Source organism: Hemitrygon akajei, chromosome 26 (genome assembly GCF_048418815.1).
Source record: "Hemitrygon akajei chromosome 26, sHemAka1.3, whole genome shotgun sequence".
Taxonomy (NCBI): Eukaryota; Metazoa; Chordata; class Chondrichthyes; order Myliobatiformes; family Dasyatidae; genus Hemitrygon; species Hemitrygon akajei.
The window spans coordinates 8,886,089-8,898,987 of record NC_133149.1 but is presented as its reverse complement, the minus strand read 5'-3'; positions in this window follow the sequence as shown (position 1 = coordinate 8,898,987).

The window sequence follows — 12,899 nt, the reverse complement described above, 5'->3', positions numbered from 1 at the left end:
ATCTTCAGTGGATTCAAGCACCAGAAACAGGTGTTGAGACCCCAAGGCTTTGCACAGGAAAAGCCCTCCCCACCATTGAGCATATCTACAAGAGAGCAGCATCCATCATCAAGGATTCACACCATTCAGGCCATGCTCTCTTTTCTTTGCTACCATTGGGAAGGAGACCAGGAGTCTCGGGTCCCACACCACCAGGTTCAGAAGCATTATTATTCTACAACCATCAGACTCCTGAGGTGGAGGGGATAAATTCACTCATCTCAACCTATGGGCTCACTTTTAAAGGCTTTACTTGCACAGTTTGTCTTCCTTTGCATATTACCGTAGATTCCGGATTTTAAGCCGCTACTTTTTTCCCACATTTTGAACTGCTTTGAACTTTGCGGCCTTTAATACGGAGCGGCTAATGCATTATTTTTTTTCATGCCGCCTCGTAAACATTTTGCCTCGTAACAGTAGACCAATAAAATTGATGAGTAGTTCACAGAGGTCCAATGAAATTGTACGATAAATCAAGCGCACTTTCACAATTAAATTATTGTAAATCAGTCATTTGTACTCACCCTCATCAACATGGAAAACACTCGAAGAAAAGCATTGTGCTGCCTTTATGGCAGTTATTTAGTTTATAATATTTTCACTTAGTAATTCATTTTCTAGTTAAAGTTAGAAGAGTTTTAACTATATTTGTTTTCTGTACTACATCGCGGGATGCTATGACGTCACACCCGGTTTCGCCGCGTCTTGTGGGATACCAGTTTGCGATAAACGGAAAGGGGGGGGGGAGCGGCGGAGCCAAAACGCTGCTTTTAAGTTAAAGGCGATCAATAACTTTTCCTGGTAGGCTGCAGTATATATATTTTTTACCAGTCGTTAGGAGATATTGGAATGTTGTTCAGTAAAGAAGTATACGCAACGTATATTTAAAAGTAGCCGCGTTACGGGCACGGTTCGAAAAAAAGCATTTGCAATATGTATTTGTTTTTGTTACCATATGGATTTAATTAAAAGTTAAAAAATCCTCACGTGTAATATCTTTCTGTGTAAATATCTCATATTACAACGTGGGACACCTGCGGCCGAAAATCCGGTGCGGCCTAAAATCCGGTGCGGCCTAAAATCCGGTGCGGCCTTTACAAGTAAAAAATTGATTTTATTTCTAAAATTAGAGCCAGCGGCTTTTAATCAGGTGCGCTCTGTAGTCCGGAATCTACGGTAGTTGATTGTTAGTGTGTGTGTCATTTTTCATTAATTTTGTTGTATTTCTGATGTTTGGTTTGAACAACAACTGAACCTCTTGACCATGTCTGCATGCTTTAATGTATCGAGTTGCTGCCACATGATTGGGTGATCAGATATTTGCATTAACAAGCAGTTCTACAGGTGTACCTAATAAAGAGGCCACTGAATGTATGCTTGTTAACTCTGAAAGTCTAAGGCAATGTCTCAGAGCACTGGTAAGTTAGGGAAACAGATGATCGGTGGATGAACACATAGAAACATAGAAAACCTACAGCACAATACAGATCCTTCGGCCCATAATGCTGTGTCAAACATGTACTTATTTTAGAAATTACCAGGAGTTACCCATAGCCCTGTATTTTTCTAAGCTCTATGTACCTATCCAGGAGCCTCTTAAAAGACCCTATTGTATCCGACTCCACCACAGTCACCAGCAGCCTATTTCACGTATTCTCTGCGTAAAAAAAACATACCCCTGGCATCCCCTCTCTACCTACTTCCAAGCACCTTAAAACTGTGCCCTCTCATGTTAGTCTTGGGCTTTACATGATCCACTATTTAACAATTAGCAGTCTCAATCCATTCCATTGAAAGATCTCAGAACTTCTATGAACCGGGGACTTTCTTTCTCATTGAACTCAAGCAAAATCTTTAAAAATATAATCAGACAGAATTATAAATGGTGCTGGCAAAGAAATTCGATATCTCTCAACTTGCTGCCTCTCTGATAGACACTTATTTAAATGTTTTCAATAATTTCACCAAATGTAAAGTCTAGGTATCCTTAAAAGATGAAACATTAATAGAAGCTGGAGAAGGCCATTTGGCCCTTCAAGCCTGTTCTGACATTTTATGTGATGGATACAGCCCAGTCCATCACAGGGAAAGCCCAACCCATCATTGAGCACATCTGGAAGGAGCGCTGCCACACGAAAGCCCCCACCATCCTGACTATGCTCTCTTTTCACTGCTGCCATCAGGAAGGAGGTACAGGTGCCTTAGGTCCCACATCACCAGGTTTAGGAACAATTGTTACCCCTCAACCATCAAGCTCCTGAACCAGTGTGGGTCACTTCACTCACCTCAACACTGAACTAATTCCACAACCTATGGACTCACTATTTTTATTTTTGTATTTGCAGTTTGTCTTCTTTTGCACATTGGTTGCTTGTCAATTTTTGTATGTAGCTTTCACTTATTTGATTGCAATTCTTTGTTCTACTGTGAATGCTTGCAAGAAAATGCATCTCAGGATAGTATATGATGACATATATGTACTTTGTACTTTCAACTTTAATTATGGCTGAATCTGCCTCAGTGTCAGATTCCCTCTTTTTCTTCATATCCTGTGATGCCTTTAGTGTGATATGAGACTAACTGAAGGATACGGTAAATGTTAATCAGACGTGGGGCATTACTATTGTGGGACAAATCACTGATGGGGATGAGTCAGCATACAGGAACAAGATAGAGCACCTGGTTGAGTACTACTGTAGGTTTTCACAAACAAAACTGGCGGAGGTGTTTTATGTTTAATCAAACCAGTAACAACACACTTATTTCACTCCAAACGCTGAACACAAACTGCGGTAAAAACCTTATGTAATTATGTCATTACATCAGACCAGCCTCTTAAAGTGAAACCCCAGCTCAATGTTGACGGTTGTGAATTATGTATGTTTCCACCAGTTTCATTACCCTACACAGGCTCCCCCCCCCCAAGAATTCACTAAAATGGGCACTGTGAGCCTGTTTGGAGCTCAGGCAAGCCTCCCGGCTCAGGTCCTGTGTTCCATGGGTGGAGGATGTTTCTAAGGGGATGTTGGTGTGCATTATGTCAAATGGAAACAAACGAGGTGGAGTGTAGGTCAACAGGAACCCAAGAGTGCTGTACACCATGATGGGAGGTAGGAAGAGGTGAAAAGGAATTGAATTTACTGAGGAGGGCAGTCGTGGCGTCAGGAATAAAATCACCTGGCACTCATAATGGCAGCTCATATACCAACTCAGCCATGGACAACTGCAGGTCCTCTTTTGGAGCTCTTCTGAGCCCCAGCAAGATTCACGGGGGATGATTGTGCCAACATTCATTGGTCAGGGAAGCCCTCAGAGCAGCCTTTAAGAAGTTGTAACCACTCTCATAGGCCATTGGACTGCGGGTGATACGCCGTGGTGTGAAATAGCCTAACGCCAAGGTTCGGAGCCACCACAGCCCGGAGGTCTGAAATGAATTGGGGACTGTGGTCAGAGGAAATATCAGACCAACTCGGTCGAGCAACTCGAGTGCTGATGATACCTGAAACACGTCTGCGGCCACTGTCGATGCTAGAGGGATGATTTCTGGCCACCTGGTGGTACGGTCCACCATGGTAAGGAGGTGTGTGAAATTGCAGGAGAGGGTAAGAGGACCAACAAGGTCCACATTGACATGGTTAAACCATTGCTCGGGAACCTCAAAAGGCGCTTGAACATGACTGTTAATTTTTGCCCGCTGGCACTCCACACAGTCCAAGCACACACGTCCTTTCTCAGGCCATGTCATATAGTGCATACAGTTTCTGTGAGGCCTTCCGGCTGGATGTAAGAGACAATGAATAGAGTTGAAAACAGTCTGTCTCCAGTTTGTGGGCACCATGGAGTGATGGGCGACCTGTTGAGACTTTGCACAAGAGAGAAACCCCAGCTTCCCCAATGTCAGCCAACCGCAGACCCATGACTGCTGTTCTGTAAGCCTGGACCTGTGGGTCAGTAGCTTGGTCGGCTGCCATTCTGGTGTAGTCAACCCCTATGTCAACCCTCAATGACTGGCTGTGAGAGGCAATCAGCCATGACATTATTTTTCCCCTTGATATGTTGTATATCAGGTGTGAACTCAGATATGTAGGCCAGGTGGCGTTGCTGCAGTGCAGATCAAGAGTTTGATATTTTGGTTTTGCGTGCACAAGGGGTTTGTGGTCAACAAACACTGTGAAATGGCAACCCTCTAGGGGAAATGAAAATGGTGGACAGACAGATAGAGACCGAGAAGCTCACAGTCTAACATGAAACTCCTTTCGGGCAGGATGGAGAAAGATGAGCAGCTGCTGCATGCCTGCGGTCAACTGTTCATGCTCAGCATCCACAGCACAGACTGAAGCATCCATAGTAACAGCTATAGGTGTGTCGGGAAGTGGGTGTGCCAGTAGGGTCACATTGGAAAGAGCTTGTTTGGTATCATCAAATGCCCTGGTCATATCTGCCGACCAGTCAAGCGTGTGATTAAGGGTATTGCCTTTAAGCGCACAAAACAGGGAAGGCACAGATTCAGCAGCTCACAGAATGAAGCAGTGAAAGAAATTCACCAGGGCTGAATTCTCCTGTAGCTTTTTCAGTAATGCAGGGCGGTGTGAAATCCATAATTATGGCTACCCTTAATGGGAGGGTTTTTCGCACCTTCTGTGGAGATGTGATGGCCGAGAAAGTCAATGTTTGACAATCCAAACTGGCATTTAGCAAGGTTAATAATCAACTCATGTTGGCTTAAGCATTCAAAAAGTGTGCAGAGATGAGATACGTGTTTGGATTTGGATGCACTGGTGACAAGTATGTCATCCAGGTAAACAAATAGAAAACCTAAGTCTTTTAATACAGAGTCCATCAGCTGTTGGAAAGTCTGTGCTGCATTTTTCAGCCCAAGTGGCATGCACAGAAACTCAAAGAGGCCAATCAGGGTTATCACAGCCATTTTGGGGATGTCCTCCAAGCACACGGGCACTTGATGGTAGCCTCCAACTAGACTGACTTTTGAAAAGACTAACTTTCCAACTAACTGTGCCACAAAGTCTTGGATATGTGGGACTGGGTAACAAATGGTGGCCTCGTTAAGGCATTAGTAATCACCACATGGGTGGCAAACACCATTGCCCAGGTACTATTTGACCAGCATACAATGCCAAGTCTTTCTGTGTTGGCAAACTCAGTCTTCACAGTTACCAGCTTTTCTGGATGCATGGGAATGGACTGGCAGAACAGCTGTAGAAATGTAGTTCTCGACCTCATGTTTTGTGACTGTAGTGGAGAATGTGGGCCTAGTGAGGTCTGGGAATTTGCCCAGCAGTCGAGTAAACTCACATGCGGTGGTGCATGTGCTTGGCAGAATCATTGTGGAGAACTTCTAAAGACTGAATTACAGTTCTTGGGCACACAGGAAATCAGCACTGAGCAGAGGTCTAGCCACTTTAGCCAGGACAAGGTCCCATGTGTAACATCACCCACTGAAGCAGAGCATCACCCGTCGTGTCCCGTAAGTCTGGATCTTGCTGCTGCTGGTGGCCTCCAGCGAGGATTCATTGCGCTTTGCCTTCTCATCAATAGGCGATGCTGGCAGCACACTCACTTGAGCACCTGTGACACTCAGGAGCGTCGCCCTGAAAGGGTGTCCGTATTGAACCCTGGCAGCTGGAACCCGTGGTGTTCACAGACCTCTGATGTCCCGATGCACTGGCACTGTCGAAGCTGCCAGGTGGTTGGCACTTCCTGGCGTTCGAACCAAAGTGAACGTGGTAAAAGCACAGACCCGGCGTTGTCTGTTTCACAGCCGTAGGCGTCATTTTGATGAGGCCTTGCTGACCGGGCTTACAGAGGTAAAAAGAAGGAGGAAGATGCATCACTGCCTTGCTGAGTGTAGACTACCAGCCATGTTAGCAAGCTCCCTATAGCGTGTACAGGAAAATGTTGAACAGAAGTGTGAAAGGAGGCAGCCTTGTCAGACTCCAACTAACATGTTGGAACACTCTCCTACTATGCCTTGAATGAGTCCTGCACTGCTAGCTTTGGTGTAGAGCTGCCTGATGGCTTTGATGGTTTGGAACCTCACCACTGAAGATCCATGGGAGAGATTATAGCTCATTGGCCACATGGAATATGAGAACATTTGCCCAAGTAGGGAAACTGCAGCAGCTCACATATGAGCTAGAGAGGTATACCTGCCACATCCTGGGACTCTGCAAAGGCAGCTGGAAAAAGCTCAGTGAACATCTTACTGAGGAAGGCCATATACTATACTATAGTGGAGCATTTGACAAACATGCTAATGTGTAGGATTTCTTGCCAACAAGAGCATCAAGAACTCAGTACTTGGGTGTTGCCCAGTATCACAGTAACACAGGCCTACGCACCAACAACTGACCATGAAGACGACCAAGTTGAGGAATTCTACACCCGACTCAGGGGCATTATTGACAAGGCAGACAAAAAGGACATTCTAATCATTCAGGGAGACTGAAGTGCCTAGGTAAGTGCACACACACTGAAAGACTGGAAAGAATCCTGTAGTGCTGTAACTAACAAGTAAGCATTATGCCTACTTGAGTTTGCCAGCTGCAACAACATGGTACTTATGAATACCCTTGGAGAGCATAAGGCATCACGATGCTGGACCTGGCATGTGGCCAATGGAATACATCATAGCCAGATCGATTACATTCTGGTTCAGAACTGGTTTCTGTCTAGGATTAAGAGAACCACAACAAGGACATTCCCAGCAGCTAATATTGGAAGTGACCATGACCTGCTGATAATGAAATTAGAATCAGGCTGAAGAAAGTCAAGAAGCTCAAGAACATAGAAACATAGAAAACCTACAATATAATACAGGCCATTCGGCCCACAAAGCTGTGCCGAACATGACCTTACCTTAGAACTACCTAAGCTTACCTTGGCTTTTCTAAGCTCCATGTATCCTTCTAGGAGTCTCTTAGAAGATCGTATCATATCCCCCTCCACCACCATCGCCGGCAGCCCATTCCATGCACTCACCACTCTCTGCATAAAAAAACCTACCCCTGACATCTCCTCTGTACTTACTTCCAAGCACCTTAAAACTATGCCCTCTTGTGCTAGCCATTTCAGCCCTGGGAAAAAGCCTCTGACTGTCCACATGATCAATGCCTCTCATCATCTTATACACCTCTATCAGGTCACCTCTCATCCTCCTTCGCTCCAAGGGAAAAAGGCCAAGTTCACTCAACCTATTCTCATAAGGCATGATTCCCAATCCAGGCAACATCCTTGTAAATCTCCTCTGCATCCTTTCTATAGTCTCCACATCCTTCCTGTAGTGAGGTGACCAGAATTGAGCACAGTACTCCAAGTGGGGTCTGACCAGGGTCATACATTACCTCTCGACTCTTAAATTCAATCCCACAGTTGATGAAGGCCAATGCACCGTATGCCTTCTTAACCAGAGTCAACCTGCATAGCAGCTTTGAGTATCCTATGGACTTGGACCCCATGATCCCTCTGATCCTCCACAATGCCAAGAGTATTTCCATTAATGCTATTCTGCCATCATATTTGACCTACCAAAATAAACCACTTCACACTTATCTGGGTTGAACTCCATCTGCCACTTCTCAGCCCAGTTTTGTATCCTATCAATGTCCCACTGTAACCTCTGACAGCCCTCCACATTATCCACAACACCCCCAATCTTTGTGCCATCAGCAAATTTACTAACCCATCCCTCCACTTCCTCATACAGGTCATTTATAAAAATCACGAAGAGTAGGGGTCCCAGAACGGATCCCTGAGGCACACCACTGGTCACTGACCTCCATGCAGAATATAACCCATCTACAACCACTCTTTGCCTTCTGTGGGCAAGCCAGTTCTGGATCCACAAAGCAATGTCCCCTTGGATCCCATGCCTCCTTACTTTCTCAAGAAGCCTTGCAATGGTGTACCTTTTCAAATGCCTTGCCGAAATCCATATACACTACATTTACTGCTCTACCCTCATCAACGTGTTTAGTCACATCCTTAAAAAATTCAATTAGGCTCATAAGGCATGACCTGCCTTTGACAAAGCCATGCTGACTACTCCTAATCATATTATACCTCTCCAAATGTTCATAAATCCTGCCTCTCAGATTCTTCTCCATCAACTTACCAACCACTAAAGTAAGACTCACTGGTCTATAATTTCCTGGTCTATCTCTATTCCCTTTCTTGAATAAGGGAACAACATCCACAACCCTTCAATCCTCCGAAACCTCTCCCATCCTCATTGATGCAAAGATCATCGCCAGAGGCTCAGCAATCTCCTCCCTCACTTCCCACAGTAGCCTGGGGTACATCCCCTCTGGTCCCGGTGACTTATCCAACTTGATGCTTTCCAAAAGCTCCAGCACATCCTCTTCCTTAATATCTACATACTCAAACTTTTCAGTCTGCTGCAAGTCATCACTACAATCACCAAGATCCTCTTCCGTAGTGAATACTGAAGCAAAGTATTCAGTAAGTACCTCTGCCATCTCCTCCGGTTCCATATGCATTTTTCCACTGTATCACTTGATTGGTCCTATTCTCTCATGCCTTATCCTCTTGCTCTTCACATACTTGTAGAATGCCTTGGGGTTTTCCTTAATCCTGTTCGCCAAGGCCTTCTCATGACCCCTTTTTTGAACCTTTTTGAACCTTTCGTAAGCTCTTCTTTTCTTCTTGACTAGATTTACAACAGTCTTTGTACACCATGGTTACTGTACCCTACCATCCTTTCTTGTCTCATTGGAATGTACCTATGCAGAACCCCACGCAAATATCCCCTGAACATTTGCCATATTTCTTCCGTACATTTTCCTGAGAACATCTGTTTCCAACTTATGCTTCCAAGTTCCTGCCTGATAGCTTCATATTTCCCCTTACTCTAATTAAACGTTTCCCTAACTTGTCTGTTCCTATCCCACTCCAATGCTATGGTAAAGGAGATAGAATTGTCATCACACTCTCCAATGCTATGGTAAAGGAGATAGAATTGTCATCACACTCTCTCCAATGCTATGGTAAAGGAGATAGAATTGTGATAGAACATCAGAATGAAATTCAACTTGGGCAGACTGAAAGATCCCTCCATCGCCGAATACTTCAAAGCTACAGTTGGCGGAAAAAGTGCTCCACTGTTGATGCTTGACAAAGATGCTGAAACATTGACAGCTAAGTTCAATGAAGTGATAACAAAACAGCCAAGGAGATACTTGGAAAACACCGCTGGAAAGCCCAAGCCTGGGTAACAAAGGAGACCTCGGAAATGTGTAACACTAGAAGAGACCTGAAGAAAACTAAGAGCACAACAGGAGCTGTAGCATACAGAGAGATCAGCAAGAAGATAAGGAAAAACATGATCATGGCTAAGGAATAATGGATTGAGAGAGTGTGCATAGAGATAGAGACAGCTTGAACAAGAATAACAGTGGGCAAGCAATTCAAATTGTGGACCTCACTAAACAGAGACAGTCACAAGTCAGCACCATCCAAGACAAAGAAGGAAAATCTCTCACATAACATGAAGGCATTCTCAATAAATGGACTGAGTATTGTTCAGACCTTTACAACTATTAGACCTAAGGAGAACCCAGTGTATTCGCAAGCCAGGACTCTTCAAGCGATGCTGACTTTCCAGTTCTGCGGGAAGAAGTAGAAGCAGCCATAGATCGCTGAAGAATGGGGTACATGTGATAAATGAATCCAAATGTGAGTCCTTAACATTTACAAACATCTTCTTCCCTCTGCCATCACATTTCTGAACTATCCATGAACACTACTTCTTTTGCACTGTTATTTATTTTTTTAATTCATAGTAATTTTATGTCTTTTCACTGTACTGCTGTCACAAAACAAATTGTAAGGCAGTGATAATAAACCTGATTCTAATCAGTCTACTTCTGCACAGAAGTTATTTTCCATCACGTTGTGGGTTGACAAGTAGTTATAACATGTATATTCTTGTTCCAGGAAATTTAATCTAATTGCTCGGAGTGTAGTAATATTGAATTGAACAGTTCCTTACGTTTCTCTGCTAAAACCTATCATGTACAAGCTAACAGGGGAAGTTGAGAGGAACAAACAAAATGTCTGCTTGCTGGTGACAAATCACACCTCTGTTTTATTTATAACATAGATTATTGCTGATGCAGCCTGCATTCCCCAGGTCGGCAAGCAGTTGGAAGCTTTTCACGGATTTCCATTGGCAAGAATCAGTTCATAAAATCTTGGGTATCCCAAACTGCCCAACTGTGCCAAGGTTTTGTGTGAAATTGAAGCATTTCCTAAGGAGAGAGTTTGTGAAATGCAAAATATGGAGATACATCTACAGGTGTCAATTCCTTAGGCTGAATCTGAAACACGGTTTGAATTTGCCAGTAGGATCTTGCATGTTCCACAACTTAAAACTGCTCAAGTATTGAACAAATAACTTACTTTGTTTACATTGAAGAGGATATCTCCACATTTAGTCAATGTTATTTGTATTTTCAATTTAAAGACTGATTTATAAACAAGTCTACCAAAAGATTACACTCTGTGACTATGCTTGGGCATTCAATCTTATTCCTCTTTACACTCCTTTGGAGAATAAAACTGAAATGTTTGGTGCCTTAACAACTTGTAAACAGCCACAATACTCCACTGGTAACCTCATCCTAAGAGCTTTTGTAGCTGCCAAAAACCAGAGTAAAACACACAAAATGCTGGAGGAATTCAGCAGGTCAGGTGGCACCTATGGAGATCTGAGACCCTTCATCAGGACTTGTAACATCATCCCCCTGCTTTTCTTACCACTGCCATCACATTGTTTCTCCTCTCCTGTCATAGAACCATCATTATTCCAGTTAGCTGCTCAGGTATTCTATCTGGGAAAAATGTATCCAATCTATAGATACAAAGGTCAGCTTTATGTACATCGAAACATTGAAACATACAGTGAAATGTGTTGTTTGTGTCAACGACCGACACAGTCCATGAATGTGCTGGTGGCAGCCTGTAAATGTCACCACGCTCCTGGCACCAACATATGATGTGCACGACTTCCTAACCCTTACCCATATGTCTTTGGAATGTGGGCGGAAACTGGAGCACCCAGAAGAAACGCACATGGTCACAGGCAGAACATACAAACTTCTTACAGAAGGTGGTGGGAATTGAACCCTGATCTACTGATGGCTGACACTGAAAATCATTATGTAGACCACTACACTATCATGCCAATATTCATCCTTCCAAGCTCTACTGATTCTTTAACACACTCTTAACAATGAATGCTTCCAACTTGCTTCGCAATGATGTGAAGAAGCCTGCCTGCCTGCCAGGAGAATAGGAGAATCTATGAGAAGCAGCATATATAAAATGGATAGCCAGGGATAACTTCACAGAGCAGAACTGGCTAGCATGAGGAGGCATAATTTTAAGGTGATTTGAGGAAAATAAAGGTGGGGAAGTCAGTGGTAAATTTGTTACACAGGGAGAGGTAGATGTGTGGAATGTGTTGCCAGGGGTGGTAGAAGAGGTAGATACATTAGGGGCATTTAGAGATTCTTTGGTAGGCACATTGATGACTGAAAAAAATAAGGAGGACTATATTGTAGGGAAGGGCTAGATTGATCTTAGAGTAGGTTATACAGTCAGTACAACATTGTGGGCCAAATGCCCTGTACTGTGCTGTAATGTTCTGTGTTTTATGTTAACATGTACTGCCTAAACAGCGGTAGGCATCCAAGTTTCAGCTCTCCAGTTGCCCGGAGTATGATTAGCTGCCGCTGTCCTTTTAAGACATAGACTGTCAATTATTGCCCACCAAATTCTTTCATGGAAGGTCTGTACTTAAAGGCTTCGTGCTGAGCACTCTGTGCTCAATTGTAGGAGTTTAATTTCTAGTATGGCTGTTTGTGATTTTACCTTTGGATTTTGTTTATTTCGAGTCTGAATCTGAGTTGATTCTAGATCTTACTCTGCACTTGGGTTTACCACCATCCATCTCATTACATTGACATAAGGAACAATAAAACACCCTGTAGCAGCAACTCCAACTTAAAAATGAGTTTGAAATTGTGTTAACAAGTTAAATTAGACCAAAGCTTGAAGAAAATGTCTTTGTGTTGGAGGCAAAGATCTTCCTCAAACTGACAATCGATTCTCCCAATCAGCATTTAGAATCAGATAAGATTCAGCTTTATTTATAACATGTATATTGAAACATACAGTGAAATAAATCATTTGTGTTAACAACCAACACACCCAGGGGTGTACTGGGGGCAGGCTGCACACACATTCCGGTATCAATGTAACATACTCACAGTGTTCAGCAGAACAATTCAAGGAGGAAGAACAACAAAACAAGATAACAACAGCAAAGCAAGCCTTTTCCCACCCTCCCTTGACCTTTTTGCCTCGACTTTTAAGCACTGATATGGACATGTGACTTCGGTGACCCAGGCCCTCGTGATTCCTTTGAACCCTCAGTATTCCTTTGAGCTTCTACCTTATGGCTTCAACCCTTTCCCTTTAACATCAGCAGGTTTGACTTTTGGGCTGGTAACTTCCAGACCTCTGACCAGGTCCCTCATGAAGCCTTCGGTCCTCTACCTTCGGTTTTTGTCCTTCAGTTTTACCCTCCAGACTTTGCTGAGTTTGACCTTCAGGTCTCTACTTCTGGACTCGCATTTACCTTGACTTTTGGTCTTGCACAGACCCTAATGACATGGAGTGGTCGCCAGATGTTGTGACTCATGCCCATACATGGGACATGTAGCCCGTGCTTCCAGAAAACTCATCAACAATAACAGTCATACTTTGTCACCTCTCCCTGTGAAGCCAGGAGTGAACTCACTCCTGTCCTCAAAAGATTT